Below are 8,925 nucleotides of genomic sequence, written 5' to 3' on the forward strand. Positions count from 1 at the left end.
CACTCAGACACTGATCTCCATGGAATCACACTCAGATACTGCTCACCCTGGACACACACTCAGACACTGATTACAATGGACTCACACTCAGACACTGCTCAACATGGACTCACACTCGGACACTGCTCAACATGGACTCACACTTGGACACTTCTCACCCTGGACTCGCACTCAGACACTGATTACCTTGGGCTCACACTCAGACACTGATCACCATGGACTCACATTCAGGCACTGATCACCATGGACTCAAACTCATACACTGATCACCATGGACTCACACTCAGACACTGATCTCCATAGAATCACACACAGGTACTGCTCACCCTGGACTTGCACTCAGACACTGATTACCATGGACTGACACTCGGACTCTGCTCAACATGGACTCACACTCGGACACTGCTCAACATGGACTCGCACTCAGACACTGCTCACCATGGACTCACACTCGGACACTTCTCACCCTGGACTCGCACTCAGACACTGATTAGCTTGGGCTCACACTCAGATACTGATCACCATGGACTCACACTCACTGATCACCAGGACTCACACTCGGACACTGATCACCATGGACTCACACTCGGACACTGATCACCATGGACACAAATTCAGTCACTGCTCACCATGGACTCACACTCAGACACTGTTCACCATGGGCTCACACTCGGACACTGACCACCATGGACTCACACTCAGACACTGATCAACATGGTCACAAATTAAGACACTGCCCAACATGTACTCACACGCCGACACTGCTCACCATTGATTCACACTCAGGCACTGTTCACCATGGGCTCACACTCGGACACTGACCTCCATGGACTCACACTCCGACATTGCTCACCAAGGACTCACGCACTGACACTGCTCACAATGGACACACACTAGGAAACTGATCACCATGGACTCACACACGGATACTGGTTAGCTTGGACTCACACTCCAACACTGCTCACCATGGACACACACTCCGTCATTGCTCAGCAAGGACTCACACTCTGACACATCTCACCAGGGACTCACACTCAGACACTGCTCAACAAGGACTCACACTCAGACACTGATCACCATTGACTCATTCTCAGACACGGATCACCATGGACTCGTGCTCTGAAACTGATTACCTTGGACTCACACTCGGACACCGATCACAATGGACTCACACTCAGACACTGTTCACCATGAGCTCACATTTGGACACTGACCACCATGGACTCACACTCAGGCACTTATCACCATGGACTCACACTCAGGCACTTATCACCATGGACTCACACTCAGACACTGATCTCCATGGAATCACACTCAGATACTGCTCACCCTGGACTCGCACTCAGACACTGATTACCATTGACTCACACTCAGGCACTGCTCAACATGGACTCACACTTGGACACTGCTCAACATGGACTCAAACTCAGACACTACTCACCATGGACTCACACTCGGTCACTTCTCACCCTGGACTCGCACTCAGAAACTGATTACCTTGGGCTCACACTCAGACACTGATCACCATGGACTCACATTCAGGCACTGATCACCATGGACTCACACTCTGACACTGATCACCATGGACTCAAACTCGCACACTGATCACCATGGACTCACACTCAGACACTGATCTCCATGGAAAAACACACAGATACGGCTCACCCTGGACTCGCACTCAGACACGGATTACCATGAACTCACACTCAGACTCTGCTCTACATGGACTCACACTCGGACACTGCTCAGCATGGACTCACACTCAGACACTGCTCACCATGGACTCACACTCGGACACTTCTCACCCTGGACTTGCACTCAGACAGTGATTACCTTGGGCTCACACTCAGATACTGATCACCATGGACTCACACTCACTGATCGCCAGGACTCACACGCGGACACTGATCACCATGGACTCACACTCGGATCCTGATCACCATGGACACAAATTCAGACACTGCTCTCCATGGACTCACACTCAGACGCTGTTCACCATGGGCTCACACTCGGACACTGACCGCCATGGACTCACACTCAGACACTGAACTCCATGAAATCACACTCAGATACTGACCGCCATGGGCTCACTCTCTGACATTGCTCACCAAGGACTCACACTCTGACACTGCTCACCATGGACTCACACTCAGACACTGCTCACAATGGACTCACATTCAGACACTGCTCTCCATTGACTCACACTAAGACACTCTTCACCATGAGCTCACATTCGGACACTGACCACCATGGACTCACACTCTGACATTGCTCACCAAGGACTCACACACTAACACTGCTCACAATGGACACACACTAGGAAACTGATCACCATGGGCTCACACACGGATACTGGTTACCTTGGACTCACACTCCAACACTGCTCACATGGACACACACTCATGCACTGATCACCATGGACTCACACTCAGACACTGATCTCCATGGAATCACACTCAGATACTGCTCACCCTGGACACACACTCAGACACTGATTACCATGGACTCACACTCAGACACTGCTCAACATGGACTCACACTCGTACACTGCTCAACATGGACTCACACTCGGACACTTCTCACCCTGGACTCGCACTCAGACACTGATTACCTTGGGCTCACACTCAGACACTGATCACCATGGACTCACATTCAGGCACTGATCACCATGGACTCAAACTCAGGCACTGATCACCATGGACTCACACTCAGACACTGATCTCATGGAATCACACTCAGATACTGCTCACCCTGGACACACACTCAGACACTGATTACCATGGACTCACACTCAGACACTGCTCAACATGGACTCACACTCGGACACTGCTCAACATGGACTCACACTTGGACACTTCTCACCCTGGACTCGCACTCAGACACTGATTACCTTGGGCTCACACTCAGACACTGATCACCATGGACTCACATTCAGGCACTGATCACCATGGACTCAAACTCGTACACTGATCACCATGGACTCACACTCAGACACTGATCTCCATAGAATCACACACAGATACTGCTCACCCTGGACTTGCACTCAGACACTGATTACCATGGACTGACACTCAGACTCTGCTCAACATGGACTCACACTCGGACACTGCTCAACATGGACTCGCACTCAGACACTGCTCACCATGGACTCACACTCGGACACTTCTCACCCTGGACTCGCACTCAGACACTGATTACCTTGGGCTCACACTCAGATACTGATCACCATGGACTCACACTCACTGATCACCAGGACTCACACTCGGTCACTGATCACCATGGACTCACACTCGGACACTGATCACCATGGACACAAATTCAGTCACTGCTCACCATGGACTCACACTCAGACACTGTTCACCATGGGCTCACACTCGGACACTGACCACCATGGACTCACACTCAGACACTGATCACCATGGTCACAAATTAAGACACTGCCCAACATGGACTCACACGCTGACACTGCTCACCATTGATTCACACTCAGACACTGTTCACCATGGGCTCACACTCGGACACTGACCTCCATGGACTCACACTCCGACATTGCTCACCAAGGACTCACGCACTGACACTGCTCACAATGGACACACACTAGGAAACTGATCACCATGGACTCACACACGGATACTGGTTACCTTGGACTCACACTCCAACACTGCTCACCATGGACACACACTCCGTCATTGCTCAGCAAGGACTCACACTCTGACACTTCTCACCAGGGACTCACACTCAGACACTGCTCAACAAGGACTCACACTCAGACACTGATCACCATTGACTCATTCTCTGACACGGATCACCATGGACTCGTGCTCTGAAACTGATTACCTTGGACTCACACTCGGACACCGATCACAATGGACTCACACTCAGACACTGTTCACCATGAGCTCACATTCGGACACTGACCACCATGGACTCACACTCAGGCACTTATCACCATGGACTCACACTCAGACACTGATCTCCATGGAATCACACTCAGATACTGCTCACCCTGGACTCGCACTCAGACACTGATTACCATTGACTCACACTCAGGCACTGCTCAAAATGGACTCACACTTGGACACTGCTCAACATGGACTCAAACTCAGACACTACTCACCATGGACTCACACTCGGTCACTTCTCACCCTGGACTCGCACTCAGAAACTGATTACCTTGGGCTCACACTCAGACACTGATCACCATGGACTCACATTCAGGCACTGATCACCAAGGACTCACACTCAGACACTGAATACCATGGACTCACACTCGGTCACCGATCGCAATGGACTCACATTCAGACACGGATAACCATGGACTGACACTCAGACAATGATCACCATGAGGGATACACACTCAGACACTGATCACCATGGACTGACACTCAGACACTGATCTCCATGTACTCACACTCGCACAATGATCACCATGAGAGACACACACTCAGATACTGAACACCATGGACTCACACTCGGACACTGACCACCATGGACTCACAGTCAGACACTGAACTCCATGAAATCACACTCAGATACTGACCGCCATGGGCTCACTCTCTGACATTGCTCACCAAGGACTCACACACTGACACTGCTCACCATGGACTCACACTCAGACACTGCTCACAATGGACTCACATTCAGACACTGCTCTCCATTGACTCACACTAAGACACTGTTCACCATGAGCTCACATTCGGACACTGACCAGCATGGACTCACACTCCGACATTGCTCACCAAGGACTCACACACTGACACTGCTCACAATGGACACACACTAGGAAACTGATCACCATGGGCTCACACACGGATACTGGTTACTTTGGACTCACACTCCAACACTGCTCACCATGGACACACACTCCGACATTGCTCACCAAGGACCCACACTCTGACACTTCTCACCAGGGACTCAGACTCAGACACTGCTCAACATGGACTCATATTCAGACGCTGATCACCATGGACTCACACTCAGACACGGATCACCATGGACTCGCACTCTGAAACTGATTACCTTGGACTCACACTCGGACACCGATCACAATGGACTCACACTCAGACTCTGTTCACCATGGACTCACATTCGGGCACTGCTCAACATGGAGTCACATTCAGACACTGCTCACCATGGCCTCACACTCGGACACTTCTCACCATGGACTCACACGCAGATACTGCTCACCCTGGACTCGCACACAGACACTGATCACCATGGACTCACACTCAAGCACTGATCACCATGGACTCACAGTAAGACACTGATCACCATGGACTCACACTCAGGCACTGATCACCATGGACTCACACTCAGATACTGATCTCCATGGAATCACACTCAGATACTGCTCACCCTGGACTCACACTCAGACACTGATTACCATGGACTCACACTCAGACACTGCTCAACATGGACTCACACTCGGACACTGCTCAACATGGACTCACACTCGGACACTTCTCACCCTGGACTCGCACTCAGACACTGATTACCTTGGGCTCACACTCAGACACTGATCACCATGGACTCACATTCAGGCACTGATCACCATGGACTCACACTCGGACACTGGTCACCATGGACTCACATTCAGGCACTGATCACCATGGACTCACACTTGGACACTGATCACCATGGACTCAAACTCGTACACTGATCACCATGGACTCACACTCAGACACTGATCTCCATAGAATCACACACAGATACTGCTCACCCTGGACTCACACTCGGACACTGCTCAATATGGACTCACACTCAGACACTGCTCACCATGGACTCACACTCGGACACTTCTCACCCTGGACTCGCACTCAGACACTGATTACCTTGGGCTCACACTCAGATACTGATCACCATGGACTCACACTCACTGTTCACCAGGACTCACACTCGGACACTGATCACCATGGACTCACACTCGGACACTGATCACCATGGACACAAATTCAGTCACTGCTCACCATGGACTCACACTCAGACACTGTTCACCATGGGCTCACACTCGGACACTGACCACCATGGACTCACACTCAGACACTGATCTCCATGAAATCACACTCAGACACTGACCACCGTGGGCTCACACTCTGACATTGCTCACCAAGGACTCACACTCTGACACTGCTCACCATGGACTCACACTCAGACACTGCTCACAATGGACTCACATTCAGACACTGCTCTCCATTGACTCACACTAAGACACTGTTCACCATGAGCTCACATTCGAACACGGACCACCATGGACTCACACTCCGACATTGCTCACCAAGGACTCACACACTGACACTGCTCACAATGGACACACACTAGGAAACTGATTACCATGGACTCACACACGGATACTGGTTACCTTGGACTCACACTCCAACACTGCTCACCATGGACACACACTCCGACATTGCTCACCAAGGACTCACACTCTTACACGTCTCACCAGGGACTCACACTCAGACACTGCTCAACATGGACTCACACTCAGACACAGATCACCATGGTCTCACACTCAGACACGGATCACCATAGACACGGATCACCATGGCTTCGCACTCTGAAACTGATTACCTTGGACTCACACTCGGACACTGATCACAATGGACTCACACTCAGACAGTGATCAACATGGACTCACACTCTGTCACTGCTCACCTTGGACTCGCACTCAGGCACTGCTCAACATGGACTCACACTCGGACACTGCTCAACATGGAGTCACACTCAGACACTGCTCACCATGGACTCACACTCGGACACCTCTCACCAGGAACTCACACGCAGATACTGCTCACCCTGGACTCGCACTCAGATACTGATCAGCATGGACTCACACTCAGACACTGATCACCATGGACTCAAACTCGCACACTGATCACCATGGACTCACACTCCAAAACTGATCACCATGAGGCTCACATACTCAGCCACTGATCACCATGCACTCAAACTCGGACACTGATCACCATGGACACAAATTCAGACAAAGCTCACCATGGACTCACACTCTGACACTGCTGACCATTGACTCACACTCAGACACTGTTCACCATGGGCTCACACTTGGACATTGACCACCATGGACTCACACTCCGACACTGATCACCATGGACTCATTCTCCGAGATTGCTCACCAAGGACTCACACTCTGACACTGCTCACAATAGACTCACACTAGGAAACTGATAACTATGGACTCACACATGGATACTGCTCACCATGGACTCACACTCGGACACTGCTCAACATGGACTCACACTCAGACACTGCGCACCATGGACTCACACTCTGAAAATGATTACCATGGACTCACACTCAGACACTGTTCACCATGGACTCACACTCGGACACTGCTCAACATGGACTCACACTCAGACACTGATCACCATGGACTCACACGCTGAAACTGATTACCATGGACTCACACTCGGACACTGATCACAAAGGACTCACACTCAGACACTGCTGACCATGAACTCACACTAAGTCACTGATCACCATTGACTCACGCTCAGACACTGATCACCATGGACTCGCACTCAGACACTGATCACCATGGACTCACACTCAGGCACTGATCACCATGGACTCACACTCAGGCACTGATCACCAGGACTCACACTCGGACACTGATCACCATGGACTCACACTCGGACACTGATCACCATTGACTCATGCTCGGTCACTGATCACCATGGACTCACACTCCAAAACTGATCAGCATGAGGGACACATACTCAGCCACTGATCACCATGGACTCGCACTCGGACACTGATCACAATGGACTCACACTCAGACACTGATCACCATGGGCTCGCACTCAGGCACTGATCACCATGGACTCACTCAGACACTGATCACCATGGTCTCACACTCAGACACTGATCACCATGGATTCACACTCAGACACTGATCACCATGGACTCACACTCAGGCACTGATCACCATGGACTCACACTCAGGCACTGATCACCATGGACTCACACTCAGACACTGATCACCATGGACTCACACTCAGGCACTGATCACCATGGACTCACACTCGGACACTGTTCACCATTGACTCACACTCCAAAGCTGATCACCATGAGGGACACATACTCAGAAACTGATCACCATGGACTCACACTCGGTCACTGCTCACCATGGCTTAAAAAGGCTTATGGGATACTTGCCTTCATTAGCAGAGGCATAGAATATAAGAGCAGGGAGGTTATGATGGAGCTGTACAAAACGCTGGTGAGGTAACAGCTGGAGTACTGTGTGCCGTTCTGGTCGCCTCACTATAGGAAGGATGTGATTGCTTTGGAGAGGGTGCAGAGAAGATTCACCAGGATGTTACCTGGGATGGAGCGCCTCAGCTATGAAGAAAGACTCAACAGGCTGGTGTTGTTTTCCTTGGAGCAAAGGAGGCTGAGGGGGGACCTGATTGAGGTGTACAAAATGATGAGGGGCATAGATAGGGTAGATAAAGAGGAACTTTTCCCCTTAGTAGGGGGGTCAATAACAAGGGGGCACAGATTCAGGGTAAGGGGCAGGAGATTTAGGGGGGATTTGAGGAGGAACTTTTTCACCCAGAGGGTGGTTGGAAGCTGGAACTCACTGCCTGAAAGGGTGGTAGAGGCAGGAATCCTCACAACATTCAAGAAGCATTTGGATGAGCACTTGAAATGCCATTGCATACAAGGCTATGGACCAAATGCTGGAAAATGGGATTAGACTGGACAGGGAGGGATGGGCGGCGCAGACACGATGGGCCGAAGGGCCTCTTTCTGTGCTGTAAAACTCTATGACTCTATGACTCTATGGACTCACACTCCAACACTGCTCACCGTGGACTCACACGCCAACACTGCTCACCATGGACTCACACTCAGACATTGATCTACATGGGCTCACACTCGGACACTTATCTCTTTGGAATC

Source organism: Somniosus microcephalus, unplaced genomic scaffold, assembly GCF_052327205.1.
Source record: "Somniosus microcephalus isolate GS21.2 unplaced genomic scaffold, FLI_Smic_1.0 unresolved_chr1, whole genome shotgun sequence".
NCBI lineage: Eukaryota > Metazoa > Chordata > Chondrichthyes > Squaliformes > Somniosidae > Somniosus > Somniosus microcephalus.